The sequence below is a fragment of the Onychomys torridus genome, chromosome 1 (genome assembly GCF_903995425.1).
Source record: "Onychomys torridus chromosome 1, mOncTor1.1, whole genome shotgun sequence".
In the NCBI taxonomy this organism is placed as follows: Eukaryota; Metazoa; Chordata; class Mammalia; order Rodentia; family Cricetidae; genus Onychomys; species Onychomys torridus.
The window spans coordinates 6,290,294-6,315,387 of record NC_050443.1 but is presented as its reverse complement, the minus strand read 5'-3'; the positions used below and the strand labels follow the sequence as shown (position 1 = coordinate 6,315,387).

The 25,094-nt window shown below is 39.8% G+C and overlaps 1 pseudogene; it reads left to right on the top strand.

Moving 5' to 3' along the window:
- Nucleotides 1-742: 742 nt before the first annotated feature.
- LOC118569168 lies at nucleotides 743-23,285 on the top strand (annotated as a pseudogene).
- Nucleotides 23,286-25,094: the final 1,809 nt, after the last annotated feature.

The window sequence follows — 25,094 nt, the reverse complement described above, 5'->3', positions numbered from 1 at the left end:
GCATGTTTCATTTGTAAATATTATTTTGGGTAGGGGTAAATTTAACAAATTTTCATAAAGGATAGAATGAAACTGCAAGATAAATGGAAGCAATGAATAAATGAATAAAGGAAAGAATGAATAAATAAGGAAAAGAATTCCAACTTAATTAGAGACAATCATTGGGATCTTGTACAAGTGATTTGATTTTTACAGGAATGGGCGTACAACAGGCTCTTATGTACCCAGTAGTAAACACTCTCGAATTCTTTTTAAGTAATTCAAATCTCAATTCTAATCACAGTAATTTAGTCAAGCCCGCCTCCCATGTAAATCTTCTTTGTAATTATCCATGTGGTGACATGAAAATAAATGTCATCTACATGCTGTGTGATGATAGAATAACATGTGCTGGGCTTAAAGGCTGAGTTTGTCCTGTTTTGAGATGAGACTCTGGGCCCTGAGTTATAAGTTTATTATTCCCTTGTCCCCTTTTCTACTACAGGAGTGATTTCCAGCTCCAGTCTAGATCAATAACACCATCTACATACGGGGTTGAGAAAACTTTTAAATGACTTTCCACCAATCACATATCAGTGCAAAGGTGTCCCCATCACCAGAGCAAATCCAATGAAGCAATTAGGAGTAATTAGGAAGAAAACATCACTGTGAGCCTCCAGTGTTGCAAGGGATACAGAAGGCACAAAGGGCCAATGATAAGACAATGAAATTGGTTGCATGACCTTGATGAACATATAATGCAATGGACTGTAAACCCATAGCAACTACTGATGTTAAACAGAACATTTTTGACCTGTGTACAGACAACAAAGATTGTTTTCTTGCTGTAATTGAGAATCAAGAGAGCCTGGATGCCCTGAACATGGACACAGTATGCAGGCTCTATGAAGTGGGCAGGCAGCATCTGGCAGAGGAAGAAGATGAAGAAGAATATTGGAAAGAGGAAGAACAGGGGGAAGAGGATAATGATGATGATGATGATGATGATGATGACACTGATGATGTAGAGGAACTTGACAATGACCAGTGGTTGGAGGCAAAATGAGAGGATGCTAACAACAGTGAGATAACAGGAGAAGGTGGGGACAATGACTTCTCTCCCTCTGATGAGGAGCTTGCAAGCCTTCCAGAGGAGGGAGAGGAGGGGGAATATGAAGACCCTGATGCAGAGGGGGAAGTGGAAGTGATCCTGGTAGAGGACAGCTCAGACAACTCTGATTTGCAAGATGACATCATCTTATCTCTGAATGAGTGACTCACCAGCCCCAACTTGGAAGAGATTCTTGGTAGGAGAGAAGAACTGAGTGAATGGATTCAGAAATTCTGCCATTTGCTGTCCCCTGGGCTGTCTGTTAAGGAACTGTATGTCCTGCATTTGAGGACTATGATTTAGAGTCTCCCTGGAATCTGAGGGCTTTTCTGAAAACAATAATAACCACAAAAAGTAATTAAATAAGAAAGACTCCAGGGACTACTTCCTATTTTGCCTCCCCTCCTCCTAGGATGAACATAGCTTTCCTTAAGGGAAGAAACAAACATGTCTCTGGGTATTTCCCAATGTATTTTCATTGTATAATGTTGTTTACTTAAAGAACAAGAAATGGCTATTAATAAAACTTTAAAAAGAAACAAAAATCAACAAGCACAGCAAAGCTCCCAAACTTCCTGTACTGTGGAAAAACTTCTTTTTTTAAAAGATTTATTTATTTATTATGTATGCACTATTCTTCCCACATGCATGATTGCAGCCAGAAAATGGCACAAGATATCATTACAGATGGTTTTGAGTCACCATGTGGTGCCTGGGAATTGAACTCAGGACCTCTTGAAGACACACAAAGTCCAATGTAGTGTTGCAAATCTTCAACCCTGGTACTTATAAGAGCAAAGAAGGAAGAAGTGAAGATCCAGAGAATAACAAATTACATACTCTGATTCAGAGAAATAAAAAACATGCTAGGTATGTAATTGTGTACCTGCAATCCCTGAATGTTGAGAGCCAGGCTAGGTAAATCTGGAGATGAAGGGCAAGCTCATCCAAAGAGCATGTTCAAGGTCAAGATAAGCTGAATGAGTCCCTGTTCCCAAGATGCTCATGAGAAAGGAAAGTGAGTGGAAACAAGGGGAAGTAAGGGAGAATAGGGAACTGAGAATGGTAACAAAAGGTATAAAGAAAATTAAATGAAGAGAACATGATAATTAGAGACCATGAGACAATTAAAAGAATTAAAAGGAGGAAGTAAGAGAGACTAGAGTAACTAAAGGGCAGAAAAGAGCAGGGTGAGGGACTGAAGGAAATGGGAAGAGCAGGCAAGGACAAGCTCACTCAGAAGTGAACTAAGCTTGCCTGTGTTTTCCTAGAGTACACATATCAAGAACACAGCAGAGCAGGAGAGATGAGAGCCAGGCAACACACCACAGGAAAGAAGGGATACTCACTCTCACAAAGGAACAAGATTCTATTGGTCCTTTCCAATAACTCATCGTCTTATCTGGAGAGCTTCTGGGAAATTTTTGGGACACAGTTTTCCTTGGAAGCAATTCTTGCCTGCAGAAACCATTACATTAAGTGTTGGGATCAGCAGAACTTCTGCATCCAAACTACCAAAAGCAATTAAAACTTGAAATTAAATCAAGCTTTTGTATGGGGGGAGGAGGCATTGAAGCCACAGTGAGATTTGCTTTTCTGACCTAGGATCACATTTTACATCAGGATCTAGCAATACACCTGAAACCTTCCATACACCCAGGCATCAGCATTGCTCATGTATTTATATTAATTTCAATCAGTGTATTTTGTAACTCAGGCTAGCCTCTAAATCCCACCAAAATTGAGGAAGACCATGAGATTCGGATCGACTGTTACCAACCTCTCCTTTGCTAGATTTCCAGGTATGCAACCAATTGTTGATAAGGTAGTGGAGAGTGAATTCAGGAAAGTTGCATGGTAGACAATTGCACTAGCAGCTGATCAAGACCCCAGCCCAGCACTGCATCCATTCATTTGACTCTACTACTACTACTGTGTCTATGGTGGGCAGCATCAACAGCTCTCTATTTCCGATTTCTTCTGTGATTCTCAGTAAGAGCACTCCATCTGTTGAAAACTGGTGATGTCTTGGCTTTGTCATGAGGTGTCTGAATACAATGAACAGACATCTAACGCCATCTACTCATGTCCCCATGCTGTTGGATCATTCTGAATTGTCCCATGCTCACATTTGTCTATCTTTCTCCTCTCTTTCAATAGTTTTAAACTTTCTTGGAGTTTGGAGCTCCCGGTCTTTCCTTGTTCTCAGATTCTCATTCTCCTTCTTTGAGCCCAGTGGCTGGACAGGAAGGGCTCCATGCCAGAGTTTCATGGGACGCATCCTGCTCCTTGCCATGTGTCCAAAGACCCCACAGTTCTTGCGTTTTACTTGTGTGGACTAAATAATGAACACAGAGTAAGATGCAATCTCACATAAATATCAAAGTCCTACAAAATGATGTTTAGGTTAGATTCAACCTTGCATTGCAGGATATATCCTAGAAGTATAAGTACTAGAAATATAGTCCATCATCTGCTAAAAAAAGAAAGATCATTCACTGGGCCCACTTTACAGAGCAATACAGAAATAAAGAAATTTGTGTTTAAATGGTTGCAGTACAAAAGGTAGTGTGACTGAGATCTTTGGACTCAGCACTCAGGAAGATAAGGGAGGGAGAAAATAAGTTAAGGAAAATCCTCATCTGTACACATAGTTAGGTCCAGGTCAGCCTGTAAAAATTGGTGATATGGGATCTAAAAGTAAAGTGGAGGCTGCAGATATAGCTCATTGATGCGGGGGTGGGGTGGTGTGGGGGGTTGAGGGGTGGGAAAACGTCAATTTGGGCATTGCTTTGAGGTAGAGAGCCCCCTAGAGACACACCACTAGGTCTGGGGTTGTAGCTAAGCAACAGGCATGGCTTCGTACATATGAGGTCCCAAGGTCAGCAATGAATGCATAGCCAAAAATGATTCAATACACTGAAAGTGGGAAAATACCAGGTTGCTCATGACAGTGAGTGTGTACAAAGTAGGTCCTCAGATGTTCTCAGTGGGCAGGTAGTTTGAGAAAATAAACTGCAAAAAATTCGATGCTGGTATAAAAGAATATGAATTACAAACACCCATTCCCCATGGTTAAATCCACTTTCTGGAGTACCATAAAGCCCCAGTTTTCAGGAGACCTAGGTGCACTGACCTTGGTTTCTTCCTCCTCTCTGGAGGAGCTCTTGGACTCACTGCTCTGAAGCAGTTCCTCTTCTGTGTCATGTCTTCAGTGGGTCTCTGAGAAGGAGGTTGTATGCAATGACTTGCCATGTGTTTCATGACTTTTGGCTTTTTCCTCAACATATTTCATTAACTGAACATTACACTTCCTAGTTATGAGGTAAGGAAAAATAAAATTTCTTGACACATCATTTGTCTTTATTTTAGGAGACAGAGATAGGATGTATTTGCTGAGCAGAGTCACACACACCATTGCCTGCAACACTCAGAGCTGATGTCACATTCTTGAAGCTTCTCCCAGGATCTCACACTCAGAGAGGGAGCCTCCTGAGAAAACATCACCTGGCTTACCAGGTCTGAAATGAGATGTGTAGGATTTCATAAAATAAACTGGTTTCTGAAATTTTCCAAGACTTTCCAACCAATTTAATGATCTCCCTGTTTTTAAATTGTCTTGCTTCATATTCTTTCCAATTTGTTTTTCTTTAGTTTTAGTTTTAGGTTTAAGATTAAGTCAGCCAGGAGGGAGTGGAACAAGCCTTTAATCCCAGCACTCAGGAAGCAGAGCCAGGCAAATCTCTGTGAGTTCAAGGCCAGCGAAGACTACCAAGTTGTTCAAGCCCAGCCTAGACTACCAAGTGAGTTCCAGAGAAGTCCCAAAGGTAAACAGAGAAACCCTGTCTCAAAAAACAAAACAAACAAACAAACAAAAACAGATTAAGTATTAAATTTTAAGATGAAGTTTTAGTTTAGTTTTAGAATTAAGATTTATATTTTAATTTAGTTTTGTTTGCTTTGACACTGTCAAAAGAAATATTTTTATGGAGTAATATAGGAAATTAAATTAATAAACTTATTTAATTGAAAGGGTTCCAGAAAAATAGCTCAATGGTCCTTTTAACTTTATAAAAGTGATGCCAGCATCACAATATCAATCAACACACACACACACACACACACACACACACACACACACACACACACTGTGTCACTAAAATACACACACATACTAAAATACACACAAATAAACATAGTCTCACTGAGATACACATACTAAAGTACATGCAAATATATATACTCATTGATTACATTTACTCAAACACCTAGACACACACAAAACAACACTGAAATTTGCTACAAATAGACATGAAACAATGCACATAGAAAAAACAAACATTCAAGTACACATAAACTGTATAACTCAAACCAATTAATCCATCATCTCTTCTATTTCTCCTTAGGTTTCTATTTTTGATTACAAGTGAGAGGCTTTGATTCAATCAAAATACACTAAGGAAAATTAATCACAAAGGGGATTAATTCGATAGACACTCAATCTCCCAATCAGAAGGAAGCATACTCTTGGGAGGTGGGGCAACATAGAGAGGGTATGAGGCAAAGGGAGTATAAAAGGACCAGAGGATCCTTAGAAAGCTCTCAAAGTCCTAGGGTCTGGAGTCACTCAAAGACTGGTCCTGTTGGGAACTGGAGCTGTCACCAGTGTCAAGGTAAGTCATTCCCCTCCATCAAGAGAACTTTTGCATGCTGAGGAGTTCTTACTAGGAATTCAGCTACATGTCAACATCCTACATTTAAAAGGGAAAAACAGAATTTGAGGATTGATTTGGTTTCATTGTGTTATGTTTTGTTTTGTGAGGTGTTGCTTGGTGTGGTGTGGTTTTAATAAAATGCATATTAGACTGGAATTTACTTGTTAGTACTTCCATTCCTTTGAAGTATTTTGGAGGCAGATATCAGATAGGCATGAATAGCCTTGAATTTCAGCTCCTTCTTGGTCTATATAGCATCCTAGATGCAGTCTGGATTTCAAGTTAGGATGTATATTTTAATCCTTTGTCGTCTCTTAAATTATGTTTCAGAGATTAAGTTTTACAGTTGTTTGAATTGATATTTTCTCTTAACTGTGATTTATAAATATTCTTGGATTCACTAATAGTTTCTACAACACAAGATGCAAGTGTCACCTGATCTGGGAGCTGAGAATTAAAAAGCGGGTTGTGTTAGCCTTGACTATTTGATATGACATTGTCTGAGAGACAAACTTAAAAACAAAACCAAAAAGGATTCTGGTTACACACACTAGCCTGACCTTGTGGGTAGAATTAAGGTCAACAAAACAGAAGATACCAGATCATAGCTGTGCGGGTTAATGTCAGGTTCTTCTATTAGATTCCATTGGTCCACATGTCGGTTTTTATGCCAGTACCCAGCTGTTTTTTTTTTTTTTTTATTACTGTAGCTCTAATGTAGAGCTTGAGATTGGGGGTGGTGATGTCTCCAGAGGTTGTTTTATTGTACTGGATTCTTTTGGCTGTCCTGGGTTTTTTTGGTTTTCCATTAGAAGTTGAGTATTATTCTTTCCAGAACTGTGAAGAATTTTGTTTGTAGTTTGATGGGGATTGCGTGGAATCTGTAGAATGCTTTTGGTCAGATGTCCATTTTTACTAGGTTAACCCTGCATATCCATGAGCATGGGAGATCTTTCCATTTCCTGATATCTCCTTCAATTTCTTTTTTCAGTAACTTAAAGTTCCTTGTCATATAGGTCCTTCACATGCTTAGTTAGAGTAACCCCAAGGTATTTTATATTGTTTGTGGCTATTGTAAAGGTGATGTATCTCTGATTTCCTTTTCAGCCTGTTTGACTATTGTATATAGGAGGGCTACTAATTTTTTTTTTGAGTTGATCTTATATCCTGCTATGTTCCTGAAGATGTTTATAAGTTATATCAGTTCCTTGGTTGAATTTTTGGGGTCACTCATGTATACTATCATGTTATCTGGAAATAGGGAAAGTGTTACTTCTTCCTTTCCAATTTGTTTCCCCTTAATCTCCTTATGTTGTCTTATTGCTCTGGCTAGAATTCAAGTGCTATATTGAATAAGTATGTGGAGAGGTGACAGCCTCGCCTTTCTTATTTATCCAAGTTCAGAGTTAGCATAGTTAATATTGTTTAGTGGGTACTCATGGCTCTTTAAAAAGAACAGAAAAGGAAACAACCAATCATGAGGGCCAAAATTAATAAGTGGGTTTAGTGTTCTGTATGTGTCTTGAGTAGTCTAGATAGTCTAGACAGCCAATCTATCAGGTCAGAAGCTGCCCCCAGAAAGTCAGTTAATTAATAGCTAATAAAGACACTTAATGATTAAATGAAAAATATACAGTGAGTTGGATGATAGTTTTATCATGATAATAGTGAAGCCTGGAGCGAAATTTCAAACAAAACAAACACAATAAATACAAAAATATAAGAACACACACACTAAAATATAGAGATTCACAGTAAAGTGTACATACACAATCTAATGTACTCACTCTAAAACAGTCAAGATAAAAAATGAGTTTAATAAAATATATACATTAATACACATAGACTTTTAAATAAACATAGACCTTAAACGTACATGCTGAAACAGGTCATATATAATAATATATAAATGGGAAAAAATTTGCACAAAACACAACACACACATACATGCTTGTAAACACACCTGCAAAAATAATTCAATCAATCAGCACATTAAAGGCTCCTCAAATTCTGCTTGCTTTGAGTATTTTTGTTTTCACATAAGGAACTATGGATCAGTCAATATACACTAAGAAGATATAATCATAAAGCAGATTGAGCAGATGTACAATCAATCTCCTGATCAGTTAGAATGATCTCAATGGGATGTAGGGCCACAGAAGGAAGTGGTGAGGAGAAAGTAACATAAAAGTCCAAGATATCAGATACTTGTGAGAATCACAAATAGCCAAACGAATGGAAGCACAAGAATTATGAACCAAAGGCTGTGGAACCCCCAGCTGGTTCAGGCCCTCTGGATAAATGAGACAATTGAATAGCTTGAACTGTTTGGGAGGCATCCAGGTTGTGGGACCAGGACCTGTCCTTAGTGCATGAGCTGGATGTTTGGAACATTGGGCTTACACAGGAACACTTTGCTCAGCCTGGAAGGAGTGGACTGGACCTGCCTGTACTGAATCAACCAGGTTTAAATGAACCCCCAGGTGAGTCTTGGCCCTGGAGGAGATGGGAATGGAGGGGAGGGGATGGGGGGAAGGTAGAGGCAGGGGCAGGAGGGGGGGGACAGGGGAACCCATGGCTGATGTATAAAATTAATACACAAATATAATAATATAAAGTTGATTTAAAAAAGAAAGAAAGACAGAAAGAAAGAAAGAAAGAAAGAAAAGGAAGGAAGGAAGGAAGGAAGAAAGAAAAAGAAAGGAAGAAAGAAAGAAAAGACCAAGCAGATTCCATAGCAGGGTTCTCAGTCTTCTCTCTGAGATTGGGCATCAATGTCAGCTTCCCGAGTCTGAGCAAGCAGTTTCTAGGAGGGCCTTGATCAAAAGACAATTAATCACAGATGCCCCTCCCAGCAGAACTGTGAGATGGGACACACCAAGCCTGTTCAACTAAGCCAACCTCCACGGGAGTTCAGGGACAAAACATGGGACTTGTCCATCCCTGCCAAAAATAGATAACACTAACCCCAAATAAACCATAGCCAATGAAAGTTACTAACATAATGGCCACTTGTGTAAACCAATCCCAACTCTGTTCCTATGTAGTCTTAAGACCTGCAGAACCTCCTTGTGAGGCTTGAGGTTTCAACATTCACAACTTCAGTGTTGTGGTTTTAAAGGGCTTTAGTCTTCAGAAATGTTAATCATTGAGCTTTGAGGTTTCTATGGGATGATTGCATTTGAAGTTCTGTCTATTTGTTGGGATTAAGCACATTTTGATATAAGACCACAATCTCTGGGGATAAGACCTCACCCTGTGGATATCAGGGAGGACACAATTCAACGTAACAATCATCATGCATGGAGAAAGTCATTCATAATGACACAAGCCTTTAATCCCTGCACTTTAAACACAGAGCAAGCATTTGTGAGTTTAAAGTAAACTGGACTACATAATAGTTACAGTACAGCCAGGGATACAGAGTGAGACAATGTTTTAAAAACAGAAGAGCAGCAACAAGAAAGTAAAGAACAGACAGAAAACCAAAATGGATTCTTGAAGGAGTGAGACAGATCTGGGCACCCAGCACTTTGAAGCCATAGAATTGTAGTGCAAGATCATTGTCTACAATCAAATGAGTTTGTGAATAGACAAGGCAGCCATTTGCAGAAACAAGCAAACACTGAAAAAAAAAAAGAAACTAATGAAAAGAAAAAAGGGAGGAAATGTAGATGAAAATCTAAACAGTTTTAATAAATAAGAAACACAGAGCCTAATACAGGGGTAATAAGCGAAGTGATCAGAGAATTAGTGAAGAGCCACTGACTAACTTTCACTTACCACCAAGCCATAGCTTGGCACATGAGAGAGCTACTTCCTGCCTAACCTGGGCTTTTATTGGTTTCCTGTTCTGCCTTCTCATTGACTCTAAGTCCAGCCTCATGTCTTTCTAGTCACTGCCTGTCTATACAGACTCAGGTCCTATGGTTGGTACTGGGATTAAAGGCTCTTGTCACTAGCCTTGACTGTGTCCTTGACCACACTGAGACTCTCCACGCCCTATTATTAGATTAAGCATAGGGGCTAAGACCATTTGACTTCTGTTCCTGGTTCCCTATGAGCTTTGATCTCCAGGCAAACTTTGTCTATTAACATTCAAATAAAATCACTTTTCATCACAATTAAAATATCACCACAGGATAATCCTCATTCCATTTATACATTTTCATTCCACCCTAAACTACAACCTACCTCACATCTATCATATATCATGTAAAACTGTCAAACATCTTTACTTTGTCCATACTGATGAGCCCAATATACCCTGCCTTTTCTACTTTGTGCTTCAGACACCTCCTGGGCACTGTTCTCTCTATGTGTCTCATTCCACTGCCAAAAGCTTTACCTTGTTCATTGCAGCAATTGAATTCCAAACCCTCTGGATATCAGAAAATTTTAACCGGTTTGAAATGAGCTTTATGTCAGAAGTCACAGTAGATGAATGACAATCTTTGTATTCCCTTTCAGCGTGTTACTGTTCCCTTACTACAGTGACTGGCTAAGCTTGCTTTGGATGTGCTCTACTTCCATGGCATAATCCAGAATTGCATAGAGATGCAGAGGTGTGCCTGAGGAAGGATTCCATCTGTAATTCAGTCTGAGGGGCAAATGTCTTTCCCATTTGATTAGCTTGTTTTATTTTTCTGCTCTATTGAGGCTTTTCACAGGTCTTCCTAAAGTACAAGGCTGTTCTGGGACTGGAGACACTCTTACACTACTTAGTGATTGATAGGATGAAAGTGGTGACTGCCATATCCACACACAGTGGCTGTGGTCCAATCTCATTATCAAATGATTAGCATGTCAGATTGAATCACTGAAGTCAGGCACTATAAAAGGAAGTCAACTTGAAGAGACCCTCAGATGTAGCAGACCAGTGACCTGGAAATACGTAGGCTCCTAGGGCTTGCTGGAATCACAGTAGAAATTCACTCCAGAAAGAAGTAACTGGAGACTAGGAACTTTCCCTTCTTTGTTGCTTGAGTATGTGTGTAGTGTGAATATTTGTGGGTTTTGGGAGATGCTGCTTCACAATTTGTGGAGATCTCAAAGATGTAGTGTGATCCCTTGGACCTTTCTGATCAAGGTTTTGACTTTTAAAATCCTGAAAGATAGAGTATGCTTTTTTAAAAATAGACTTGTCTTGGCTTTCCTGTGAGTTTAAGGTTGCTGGTCATGCAGTTCAAATTTTTTCTTATGAAAGTTTAGCTTTGTGGCTCATTAGAATGGGAGAAAAGAGCGAAACTTCGTATTTGAGGTTCGGCAACAACAACTTCACACATTTTTTGTTTGTTTGTTTTTGTTGAAACATGGTTTCTCTTTGTAGCTTTGTGCCATTCCTGGAACTCCCTTTGGAGACAAGGCTGGCCTCAACTCACAAAGATCTGCAGGGCTGCCTGGCTCTGCCTCCCGAGTACTGGGAATAAAGGCATGTGCTGCTGCCACCACCACCACCTGGATAACTTCACCTTTTATAAGGAGGGAACATCTACCCCTGTGCCTCTGAACAACTTGCTGTTTTCTTATTTCAGATCATCCCATCCTCAACCCAGGATATTTCTCCCTCATGAGTCATTACTCTAATACCCCTTTTTTCTGGTCTCTAGAATAAATTGTTTATAACTCTGTTTAAGCATTAACTTCAAGAAATAATGGAACTGTGGTTATTGAAATATATTTGGGCCCCAGAATCTCATAGAGAGTGGTGCTCTTAGGAGGTGTGGACTTGTTGGAGAACACTGGGTGAAACTTGCCTTTAATCCAGAGTTTGATGTGGAGGGCACACTTTTAATCTGGATCAGACCAGTTAAAATAATTGGAGGGATTTGAAGTCTTTTTCTCAAGCTTCAATCAATGTGTGAGATTATTTCAATAGCACATACCATGTATCAGTCTCAGCTCTAGCACCCCCTCTGCCTTCCTGAGGGCATGCTCCCCAAAATAAGGGACTGAACCTCTGAACTGTAAGTGAGCCTCCAAAAGTGAATGTCTCCTTTATAAGTGTTGCTATGGTTATGGTGTGTTTCAAAGCAAGAGTAAACCATCAGTAAGATAGAAATCATCAGTGATAAGGCACTTAGTTGGTTTTTATTAATTATATTGGTTTTTAAATTATAACTTTAATATATTCACAAATTACATTAACAGATCTTCAAGTCACAAGACAGATACTTGATTGAGAAAGTTGAATTTTTTTGAGGATTCTCAACAGAATGACTTCACGGCACAGAAAATCATTTAGGGCCCAGTCAACAGAAAATGGCCTTGTATTAGAGAACATGAACATTATTCCCACCCAGGATACTCCTCTACAGTGGGAAGAAGATATCTGCAACTCCTCAATTGCTCAGCTCAACTTTCCCCCATATGATAGTGGCTCCTGTGCAAAGCAGGAGCTGCAAGCACTCTGGAAGATGTTTACCTCCTGATTGCAGCCAGAAAAGTATAGCAATGAGCAGATGATTTCTCAGCTGGTCTTGGCTCAGTTTCTCCTAACTGGGCACTACAAGGACAAGTTTGTCTTAAAAGAGAAGTGGGAGTCAAGTGGTGGAAACATGGGGAGATTCATGGAGGATCTGACTGATGAGTGCTTGAAGCCTCCTATCATGGTGAGTACCTTGGTTGAGAGATGGTTAAGTTAGGAACCAAGACAGTCATTTTATTTGGGGAAAAGTAAGAAGATGTATTTATTTTATTTGTGAGGCTGTCCTGTTCTAACAAAATATTTGCTATGGAGATTGTCAACTACTATAAATGTGATATAAATTTAATGGGATTAACAGAGCAAGAAGCCCATGACTATTTTGACTCATGCAATTATATTTAAATTATTTACATGGTGACAGGGAGACTGGGTGATGACATTTAACCAAAGACTTAAGGGTTTAGAATAGTGATCCTGGGATTGGAAGGTGGCTTATTTAGGTAGGTGATGACATTGTAATTTAGTTTGGAATTGAAGCACACACTTATAATCTGACTGTCAGACCTGGGCGGTGGAAGCTGGGGATCTAATGGTCTTAATGGTTTTCTAAATTGTCTACTACATGTCATTAAGATTCCATGTATAATACTGAATTTGCAGGATGGTAGAAAATGATTTCTGATGCTGAATTATGGCTATTAAAAGCATATTCAACACCAACAAACACATAAGAACAGCCTTGATGAATAATGATGCTGAGGTTCAAATTTTCAGAACAGAAATTCTTAATTTAGATGTAGTTACATTCAATCTTCCTTAAATATCTGTGTTTGCATTATTTGCAGTCACTGAAATAAATGGTCTAGTTGTTGAAATTTTCTGAACACTCCATACATACATTTCTAATTGTCATTGTTCAAATAACTTCTCTTTGCTATAGACCTCTAAATTTGGATATTAGTTGGTTTATTTGGTTGCTTGGTCAGGTTTTTGTTTTCACATTTGGGACTTGCTTTTTTTAAGTTCATCTGGCTTGAGTAGGATTCAGATGAATCACACTTTGTGATCTTTTCAAGTACCAGATTAAAGCTGTCCCCCACCACACCCAGATGTTTATTTGAGGTGTTTACTCTATGCACAAATCCTCATTTCAGTTTGTTTTGTTCCACATTTCACCCCTTTGATTTTGTTTGACACTGATCATTTCATGATTGAATCTGAATTCCAAGTAAAATGCTGTCATGTTCCTAACAGCAGAGACAGTGTGATTTTGTGGAGACAATGTATGTGTTAGAAGTGTTTCAGTCAGATGTGAGTTGTATTAAGGACTTAATAATAGAAAACAACACCCCTTAGAAATATGGCTATGATACTAGGGGCATCATCAACCAAGAGTTTTATCTAGAGTTAGAAGTTATATTTAGCAACTAAAAATACAGGTATTGGAACTAAAACCCACTCCCACAGGAAAGAGAGGTCACAGTTGGAGAGTTAGGGACCACAGGCCAACTATTGGCTGGAAGTGGGGGATGGGAAATCCTCAGCTACCTGAGAGGGGAAATGTCAGAGTTATGAGCATGAGAGCAGAAAGTTACAATTGCCAATAGGACACCAGGACACCAAAAGGACATCTATTACAAAGTATAGGTGAGACAAGAGAGAATTGTGGGAAGAGAAGGTGGAAGAGAGACTGCGGGATACTACCAGCCGCTGTCACGAGAAGCAACATGGTAAGCCACAAGCCATGTGGCAAAGTATACACTAACAAAAATGGGCTAAATATAAGAGTAAGAGCTAGACAATGGTAGGCCTGAGCTAATGGCCAAACAGTTTAAATAATATGTTTCTGTATGATTATTTTATACGTGGGTTGTGGGACTGCAGGGGCTTGGTGGAACCTGGAGAGAAGCTCTCCAACTACAGGAAAGTGTGCTGGAGAGTAGTTGCTCTACTCCGGTGGAGAGAACAGCCTTCAACTGAGCAGGTTGGGCTGTTTATATAGGATGGCTTGGAGCCAGAGTCAACCACTGATTGGTTAGGTTTTTTTCTGCCCAGGATTGGACAATTTTGTGGGCAAGGGACAGAGATGTCCCTGATATCTGTGCCAAGGCTTATTTCTTTCCCTGGCCTTTCTTGGCTTTTTGATACTCTTTCAAAGGCCAGGGCATATTTCTCTCACTGACTCTGATTCTAGGGACTAAGAGTGTTTCCTTGGTACTACTTTCAGAGTCAGGGTGTGTTTCCTTGGTTCTGGGTTTGGAAATAAAATGTTCATTACTTTGGCTCAGGTACCAAACCCTGGCTGTGTTTCTTTCCCTGGCCTTATCTGTGCCATCTTTCCCTAGTTCTGGGCAACATGGACAGGGTGGGTTTCTTTAGCCGTCCCCTTTTCCCTCCACAGGTAGTTGTCACACTGAACAAAGTACAGATAATGAGTGACTCTGTAAGGCCAGGCACAGATGGAGCATCTATATCATTCCCCTCACTGCAAGGTTCAGGTAATATCCTGGAAAAGTGTATGTAAGATCATAAGCCCTAGACATTAGGGAGGATCTGGGAGAAGCAGTATCTATTGGCTATGACAGTACCACTGTCACCTCTCCATTTTTCCAAATGATAGTTGCTTCTTGGCAAAGCAGGGGCTGGAAACACACTGGGAGATGTTTATCTTATGGTTGCAGCCAGAAAAGCAGAGCAAGTAGCAGATTTATCAACTGGTCTTGCAGTGGTTTCTCATCAATGGGCATTTCAAGAACAAGTTTGCCACAAGAGAAGAGGGAATCATATGGGAGGAATATGAGGAGATTCATGGAGAGTCTGACTGATGAATGCTTTAGGCCTTGTATCAGGGTGAGCACCTGGCATGAGAGATGGCTAGGTTGGGAAGTCTTTTGATTTGGGAGGAAGTAGGGAGAGGTGTTGTAGTTTTTGTTATTACTGAGATTGTATCCCACCCACCAAATCCATATAACAAAGAATATCCACTTATAGTGATATTTTATTTGTATTGAAATGTGATTTTTATTTGTATGTCAATAAAGTTGCCTTGAGGTCAGAGCAAGCCAGAGCAGAAGCTGAGCAGTAGTGGGGCACGCCTTTAATCCCAGCACTTGGGAGGCAGAGCTAGGCGGATCTCTGTGTGTTCAAGGACACAGCTAGCATGGCAGACACACGCCTTTAATCTCAATACCAACCATAGAAGACCTGGAGGTCTGTACAAACAGGCAGTGATGAGGAGGTCATGTGGCTGGGTTTACAACCAATGAGAAAACAGAACAGAAAGTCTTTAAATAGACAGGACGCACAGAAGTAGGTCTCTTGTAGAGAGGAAGAACAGCAGAAGCAGTGAAGGGTAAGGTTTTCCGCTCTTGCTCTGACCTCATGGTTTTTAACTCTGCAATCATGTCTGTGTTTCTTATTTAACAAGCCAGTTACATCTACATCCACTGCTCTAAATAGATGTAAATACAAAAGAATAAACCCATTGCTCATTTGATGGACATAATTAAATTTAGTTAATTTCCATGGTGGCAGAGATACTGGAGAATTGACTTTTGGACAATACTTTAAGGATTTAAAGGAAATGTCTTGGGTCTGAGAGATGGCTCAGGCAGTGAGGTTTTTACATTGTAATCATGAGCTCTGTGTTGGAACCCTCTGTGTTAGAACCTTTGCACATACAAATATTGCCTGAAACCCTAGCATGGTTTCCAATTACACAGGAGGCAGAAAATGGGGTTTTAAGTGGCTTTATATCTTTACAAGTTGGCTAGTGAATACCAGTAAGATATGCTGTCTAGAAATATGAGGTGGCAGAATGGTAGAGTAAGGTTCCTAAAGTGGAAATATAGCTCTCACATGCACACACAACATGATTCCCATAAGAAATTCCTTGATGAATACTGGTTCTTCAATGCCACTTTTTCAAATCTTGAAAGAATTAATATAGATACAAGAGCATTGGTTCATCATTCAGAGTCGAGATTTCTTTTACATATGAAGGTGTCCTTGTATTTGGGGCACAAATGTTCAGAATTGAGACCTTGTTCTATTTGATTTTTTCTGAGATGAATATGTAATGTCCTTCCAGATCACTTTGATTGATTTTAGTTTGAAGTCTATTTTGTTAGATATTTGGATAGCTATACCACCTTCCTTATTAAGTCCATTTGATTTGAAATTCTTTTCCCAGCCTTTTACTATGAGGTAACATCTGTCTTTGAAGTTGTATTATTGTTTCCTGTATGCAGCAGAAGGATAAACCCTGTTTTTTTTCAATTCCTAGGTTTTTTCTTTTTATAGGCAAACTGAGTTCAGTATATTAAAGGATATTACTAACCAGTAATTGTTAATTCCTGTTTTCTTTTGGTGGTAGTGTGTGTGTGTGTGTATTTCCTATCTTTGGGATTTGCTGCTGCCAGAGTGTCTACTGCTTGTGTTTTTGTGGGTGCATCTAACTTCCTGATGTTGGAGTTTTCTTTATTGTACTTTCTGTGGTGCTGGATTTGTGGATAGCTCTTATATAAATCTGGTTTTGTCTTGGAAAGTCTTGTTCACTCTGTCCATGGTGTTTGAAAATTTTGCTGGGTATAGTAGCCTGGTTTGGCATCTATGGTCTCTTAATGTCTGCATTACATCTGTCCAGGACCTCCTAGTCTTCAGAGTCTCCATTGAGAAGTTGGGTGTTATTCTGATGGGTATGCCTTTATAAGTCACTTGGCTTTTTTTCTTTTCTGCTCTTAATATCCATTCTTTATTCTGTATGTTTAGTTGTTTAATTTTTATGTGGCAAGGGAACTTTTTTGGGAGGGTTCTAGTCTATTTGTTGTTCTATATGCTTCTTGTAACTTCCTAATTGTTTCTTCTTTAACCCGGGATAGTTTTCTTCCATGATTTTGTTAAATATATTTTCTGTACCTTTGAGTGGATATTTGTCTCCTTCTTCCATCCCTATTATTCTTAGGTTTGGTATTTTCATGGTGACAGATTTCCTGGATGTTTTGTGTTATGACTTTTGTGGTATTTATATTTTCTGTGACTGGCAAATCATTTTCTTCTATTGCATCCTCCATGCCAGAGACTCTCTCTTACATCTCTTGTATTCTGTTCATTATTCTTGCATCTGGAGTTCCTGTTTGTTTACTCATATTTTCTATTTGCAGCATTTTGTTGGTTTGTGTCTTCTTCATTGCATGTATTTCCATTTTCAGGTCTTGATCTGTTTCCTTCACCTGTTTAACTTCCTTGGTTTTCTTGGCTATCTTTAAGGGATGTTTTTGTTTTGTTCCATGTTTTTGTTTGATTTTTTTCCCTTGCTGTTGTAGAACTGCTAGGTTCCTGTTTGCCATTTTACTCTTTATATCCTTGTATGTATTTTTGCACTGGCACCTATCCATCTTCCAATAGGTGCAAGAGGTGCCTGTGTCTGAGGGAGCTGCTCCTTGTCTTGCTATGTCTGTGTCTCAGAGGGCCATTCTGAGACCATTTACTACTTTTGGCCTAATTTTAGTTGATAGTTGGTGTGTCTCAGGGCATTGCTCTTGGTCCAATCAGAGCTTAAAGATTCTGTGTCTCAGGAAGCTGGTGAGGTCACAGGGGGATATGAGGATTTGGAGTAGTGCATGGGTCTTGTAGATTGCAGGGTCTGATGGGGGTTTTGGTGGGAGGGCTAAATGCAGGGTTCTTCCCTGCTGCCTGGCACCTGGGACAGCAATGGGTGGGGGTTCCTGGGCACCAGTTGTGCCCCACGGCCCTGGTCAGAGAGACAGGATCTCTGGGTGGGTGAAGAGTCACTCACTCACGTTTTTTCCAATCAGGGTTGGCAGATTCTGTGTCTCAGGAAGTTGCAAAGGTCACAGGGGAATGTGATGATTTGGGGTAGGACTTGGGTCTTAAGGATTACAGGCTCTAATAGGAAGTTTGGGTGTGGGAGCCTGCCCACAGGAGTCTTCACTGCTGGTGGCCAACTGGGGCAGTGATGGGTAGGGGGTTCCTGGGCATGGGTTGTGCCCCAGAAAGGAGAAGATTTTAAATATAGATATTAAGGGTAGAAAAGCCAGAGGTATCTGGAAGAGTCCAGAGCAGTGAGAGAAATAGTATACTTAGAATTTCCCAGTGGACTGAACTGGGTAATAAGAGGGGAGATGGGAAGCAAGAAAAAAGAAGAGTTAGTATAGACGGCCAAGTGAACCAAGAAAAGAGCCTTGACATGAAAGACCAAGAGAAGAACCAAGCATCAAGAGCACATGGAAAAGAATGTCTGTGTTTTTATTCAAGAGATGCTGAGGGAAGGGTAGGGAAGCTTAGAGGATAGAGAGGTTTAGGTTGTAGCAGTCAGCATCTACTTTTACATGTTAATAGGCACCTTAGCCATTTTCCTTGAGATTCTTTGGGGCAAAATTATATTGAGATGTTGAAATATCTAAGATTCTGGGTGATAGTCAAAGGCCATCCAGGGGCAAGACCATGCCACTTGCTTATATTTTAATATCAACAAAGCCCAGTTCTTTTCTGCATAATTCTCTGCCATACACATTGTGCTCCAAGGACTGACGTAAAAGTTTCCGTCCTGCTTCGTAATTGCTTCCTCTCTCTCTCTCTCTCTCTCTCTCTCTCTCTCTCTCTCTTGTTTTCTGACAGGAATTCAGGACCAATTTGTTTAAAAGTTCCTTCACTTTCAAGGGTCTTTCTTGGCAGTCCCTCTGGGTTTTCTGAGGACAGGATAGGAAGGCAGGAGGAGGTGAGGAGGTGTCTAATCTACTCTCCCCCACCTTCCTTTACATGCTCCTATATCATGGTTGCAGTGACGAATATTGAGGTTTGGAAAACAGAAGAAAAATATATATTTTCTAAGAGAGATCCAAAGTGAGATACTAGAATAGTAAATAAAGCAATTTCTATTTTGCATGAAAAAACAAAACAAAACAAAAATGTTCCTTAAGACCCTTGTGGAGATGCTGTTATGTGTCTAGGGTAGAGCTGGAAATCACAAATCCTGTGGGAAAGAACACCAAGAGATCATGAACCTTTAATAAGGGCGAGTGTCTCATCACAGATATAGCAGTCTCACTTCTCATGGTGATGCACACCATCATGCTACCATCCAGCACTGAGGTGAGTGACTGGAACTAAAGACATTAGACAACAATTCTCGGAGAAGCCAAGCTCATCTTCTTGAATGCACCTCACTTTCTTCACTAGTGCCTCTCCTTATCTCAGTTGTACTTAATATCTACATCATGAATTACTTCAACATCTCTGCTGGAAGGGGGGAAGATGGGAGGGGGGGAAGGAAGTAGGAAAGAAAAGAAGGAAGAAAGGAAGGAAAGAAGGATGGAAGGAAGGATGACAAACAGATACATCAATAGATACAAACAAAGTTGATTAAAGGAACAGACAGGGTAGGGGAAAGGGACTCTGGTACTGGTTTTGGAAGTGGGAAGTTGAAAGAGCTTTTGGTTGAAATATGAGCTATTTTCAACTCAGGGAAAAGTAGATGGTCTCTAAGTCTTCCTAGGATGTGTAATCCCTTTTTTCCATAAGCTGTCACCAAGTTTCTCTTATCACTGATATCATCTCCTTACTTGCTTCTATCTTAACTTAGCCTCTGTCTCTGTCTCTGCCTCCATCTCTATCTCCTTCACTCTTTCTCTATCTCTTTTCATATGTATCTTCCAAGTTTTCAGAATTTTGTTTTGCTTTGTTTTGTTTGGTTTGGGTTTTCGTTTTTTCGAGGTACTGTTTTTAATGTTTGTAGCTGTCAGCTTATTTAAATTTTTTATTAAGAAATTTTTTATTCATTTGACATACTGACCACAGATTCCCCCTCTCATCCCTCCTCCCAACCCCCAAGTCTTCACCTCCAACCGACCCCCAAGTCCTTCCTTGGATGAGGTCAAAAGTGAGACAGTTATGTGGTTTGATCTGCTTAAGGAGCCCCCTGGGAGTAGGAATGGATCCTATCTAGTTGTGCATGAGCTGAATTTTTGGAGCCCATTACCTCTGGTGGGACACTTTGGACAGCGTCGATTCGGGGGTGGGGGGAGTTGGAAGCGGCAAGGGAGGTTGGACCTGTCACAACTAAAGATAGGGTTTCTCTGTGTAGCCCTGGCTGTCCTAGAACTGTCTTTGTAGACCAGGTTGTCCTCAAAACTGTCCTTATTATTTAGCATAATCTACTATGAAAGCATAACCTTTTAAATTTAGTTTAGTTTTTAATTATCATATATAGTATTAGATTTCATTATGATATTTTCAAACAAATTTATTTTTGATTCTCCTTTTCTCTTCTGCTTTTCCAATATCCTGTGACCCCTCTACTTATGCTTTAGAATCCTTTTCACTTTATTGGCACAATTGTGCTGTTATCCTCTTCTTCATTTCCCAATAGTTCCTTTTTCCTCAGCTTTCATCTCCTTTCTGGTTGCATAGCACATAACCATTTTTCTATGTAGTTCCAGAAAATGTCATGATTTCATTTTCTTTTACAGAAGAACAAAATCCTACTGTGTGTAGATACCACAGTTCTATTATCTGCAGATGAACATCTTGGATAGAAATTATTTCCTTACTATTGTGAGTTCTGTAGCAGCATATGTGGATGTGCAAGCATCTCTGTGGTAGGACATAAAGACCTATTGGTGTATGCCCAGAAATTAATTAGCTGTGTTATATTGTAGTCATATTTTTATTTTATGAAAAATCTTTGTATTTATCTCTATGATGAATGTAGTACTTTACCCTCCAATAAACATAGAGTGAGGATTCCTTTTCCACATCATCATCAGGGTTTGTTTTTGTCTTTTCTCTTGTCCATACTTGTTGTGTTACAAGGACTGACATAAAAGTTTCAGCCCTGTTTCCTAATTGCTTTCCCTCTCTCTCTCTCTCTCTCTCTCTCTCTCTCTCTCTCTCTCTCTCTCTCAAAGGGGTACAACGGAGTCTCAAATATTTTTAGTTTGCATTTCTCTGGTAGCAAAGTTTGTTGAACAATTATTTTACATACCAACCACAAATCCCCTCTCATCCTGTGTACCACTGCCCCCATCCTCCCCTACCTAGCAACCCTATCTCCTCCTCCAAAAAGATAAGACCTCCCATTCTGTCTCAACTGAATCTACCAGACTTTGTTGAACATTTTCTAAAAGCATTTACTACCAATGTGTGTTTTTTCTTTAAAAAATTCTTGTCCATTTCATTAACGTGTTTGTTGACTGTAAAGTTTTTCGAGAGACTGGTTAATCTTTATTTTCCTTTATACATTCTAGGTTTTAAGCCACTGAGTGAAATACAGAAGTCAATGATTTTCTCCCATTCTGTAGGTTATATATTCCCTCACCTGGAAGTAACTTCTAATGTGCAGAAAGCATTTAAACTCCTCCAATTCCATGCATTTATTCTTGGTGCATTTCCTGCACTTATTAGCCTTGTTGCCTCTACCTATATCTTACGTTACTAACATTTCCCTCTGAGAGTTTTAGTATTTCAGCTTTTGAGTAATTTATCATGACTTTTCTCTGCAGGGTGAGGGGATTTAGACATAGGTCCATTCTTTTACTGGTGGATTTCAATTTTATACATAGTCAATCTGCATCAGCATGTCTGACCACTTAGTCACACCAAACATTCTGTTGTTTCTCAGTGAAAATTGAAATCTGTTTCATGAATAATGGCATGTTTTAAAAGTTTTTTCTTTGAAAATTAACCAAAAATCTTTGTGTTTAGTTAAAATCAATGAATACATTAATATTTTAATTAATTTATTGACTTTGGATTTTTAAGAGTGGGTTTCACTGTGTGTGGAGTTCACTGTCTTGGAACTGCCTTTGTAGACCATATTACCTGCAAATTTATAGTTATGTCTGCCTGTGTCTCTTGAGTCTTAAAATTAAAGGTGTTACCACCAGGTCCACTGAAAACATACATCTTTAGTAAATATATCTAATATCTTCCCTTACAATAATAGAGAAAATCTCTTTTATAAAGAAAATACGTTTTAACATTCTTTTTCAGTGAGAAAGCTATGTAAATACAATAAAGTGGTGAATGTTTTATTTAAGATAACTTCATGAAATAATGTACATTCATAATGTGTTTCTAGAGTCTGTTTACTGGGATAAATTCATTTACCTTTTTCATAGGAATGAAAATGACAGGGCAAACTTGGCAATGGGAATTTTCCTCTTCTCGCAGATTACAGTGGGCATGCTTGGCAATTCCTCAATACTATTTTACTATGTCATTTTGATATTCACTGGAAAGCTTTTAATACCCAAAGACCTGACCCTATAGCACTTGAATTTTGCCAACTGCTTGTCTCTCATCACAAAAAGCATTCCACAGATAATGGCACACTTTGGATTTAAGGATTTCCTGGATGATATTGGATTCAAATTGATAATATATATTTCCCAAGTAATGAGAGGGATGTCCCTGTATATCATGTGCCTATTGAATATCTTCCAAGCAATCACAATGAGCCCCAACAACTCCAGGTGGCACAAGTTTAAACACAGAACCACCAAGTACATTGGTCCCTCCTGTTCTCTCAGCTGGCTTGTGCACATGCTGTTAAACATCTTGACTCCAGCAACAGTATTAGGCCCCATTTATAGGGAAAATATGACTAACTTGGTGAGTAATGGATTCTGCTCATGGTTTGCTTCTGGTATTGTGGCAGTTGCACTGTATATGTTCTTACTGTGCTTCTCTGATGGCCTGTGTCTGGGTCTCATAGCCTGCTCAAGTGTCTCCATGGTGAGTCTCCCCTACAGACATTAGAGATAAGTCAAGTACATTAACAGTGCTCAGAACTTTCTGAAAGTCTTGCCTGAGGACATCCCAAACATCCTCATCCTGGTGTGCACATTTGCCATCTCTTACTCGGTGTCATCATCGGTTTGTCTTTAGGTCCTCCTCCAAAGGTCCAATGCTATGGGTAGAAAGTGTGTTTCTATATCTAGAAATATGCTTTCCCGTAGTTTTCCCCTTTGTTCTCATCAACAATATCAATTCTATTTCTAGCCTGTTTTTACCCTGCTGTGGTAAGAGATAGCTCTCTCCAAGTCTGACATGAGCCCTGTTTGTTCGTCCTTTCATATATATTGGCATATTTTTTATGTTTTGTATAATGCTAAGACTGCATTATGAAGTTATTGAGTATCCTGTATCTGACTCCTGTATCAGATGGTCTGATCAATAGTCATTTTATTATAGCATTTTCTTACAGAAATTTCTATCCAATAATGAGAATTGGTCATACATGTGGAATCATCATATTATACAAATTACTAGGTGACAATTGGCCAAGTATATGTGAACAGGAGAAAACATGTATGGGAACCCTGATCTTATCTGAAGAATCAGAAGATATTTCCAAGTCTTTTGGGTGTGGAGGAGTTTTTATTTTTTTCCTACATGTACATCTGTGTACCACACACATACCTGCAGAGGTCAGTAGAGGGTGTTCAACCTCTAAGGATTTGAGTTACAGGTGATTTTGAGCTACCATTGAGTGCTTGAAAATAGACCCTGTATCTTCTGGAAGATTAAACAGTGCTCTTTTTTTCTTTTTAATTTCTTTTTGTTTTTCTTATTAAGAAAATTTCTACTGACTCCAATGCTATCCACAGACCCCCTCCTCCCTCCTCCCACCCCCTAGCCCTCTTTCCCATGCCACTCTGCATCCCCACATCCCCCAAATTGAGGTCTCCCATGGGGAGTCAGGAGAGCCCAGCACACTGAGACTATGCAGGTCCAAGCTCCTTCCCATTGCACCAAGGATGTGCAAGGTGTCACATCACAGGCAGTGGATACCAGAAGCCTGCCTATAGAACAGGGACAGATCCTGATCACCCTGCCTTGGTGCCACCCAAATTGTTTGAGCCAAAAACTGTCTTCTGTATCCAGAGGGCCTAGTCCAGTCCCATGTGGTTTCTACAACCACCAGTCCACAGTTCATGGGCTTCCACTAGTTTGGCCAGTCATCTCTGCCCATCCTCCCATCATGATCTTGATGGCCCTCACCTACAGTATCTCTCCTCTCTCTCATCAATTAGATTCCTGGAGCTCAGCCTGGTGCCTGGCTGTGGATCTCTGTTTCTGCCTCAATCAGTCACTGGATGAAGGCGCTATGATGACAGGCTATTTGCTAGGCTGGTCACCAGAATGGACCAGTCCAGGCACCCTCTGGACCACTGCCAGCAGACCAAGGTGGGGTCATCCTTGTGGATTCCTGAGAACCTCCCCAGCACCCTATCTCTTCCGATTCCCATGATGTCCTCATCTATCATGGTACCTTCCTCCCTGCCCTCCCACTCTGTCCCAGTTCCAGCTTGATCCTCCCATTTTCCTATGTTCTCATCCTCCACTCCACACCCTCTGCCACACATCCTCCTCCCCCCAACACTCAGTCAACTCATGTAGATGTCTTCCACTTCTCCTTCACAGGATCATCCATGTGTCCCTCCTAGGATCTTTTCCTGTTAGCTAGCCTCTCTGGAGTTGTGGATTGCAGTCTGACCATCCTTTCCCTCCCATTTAGTATCCACTTATGAGTGAGTACATACTATGTTTGTCCTTCTGAGTTTGAGCTACCTCACTCAAGAGGATATTTTCTAGATCCATCCATTTGCCTACAAATTTCATGCTATCATTGCTTTTTACTGCTGAGTAGTACTCCATTGTGTATATATGCCATATTTTCTTTATCGATTCTTCAGTTGAGGGGCATCTAGGTTGTTTATAGGTTCTTGCTATTATGAATAATGCTGATATGAACATAGATGAGCATGTGTTCTTGTGGTAAGATTGAGCATTCCTTGGGTATATGCCCAAGAGTGGTATAACTGTGTCTTGAGGGAGA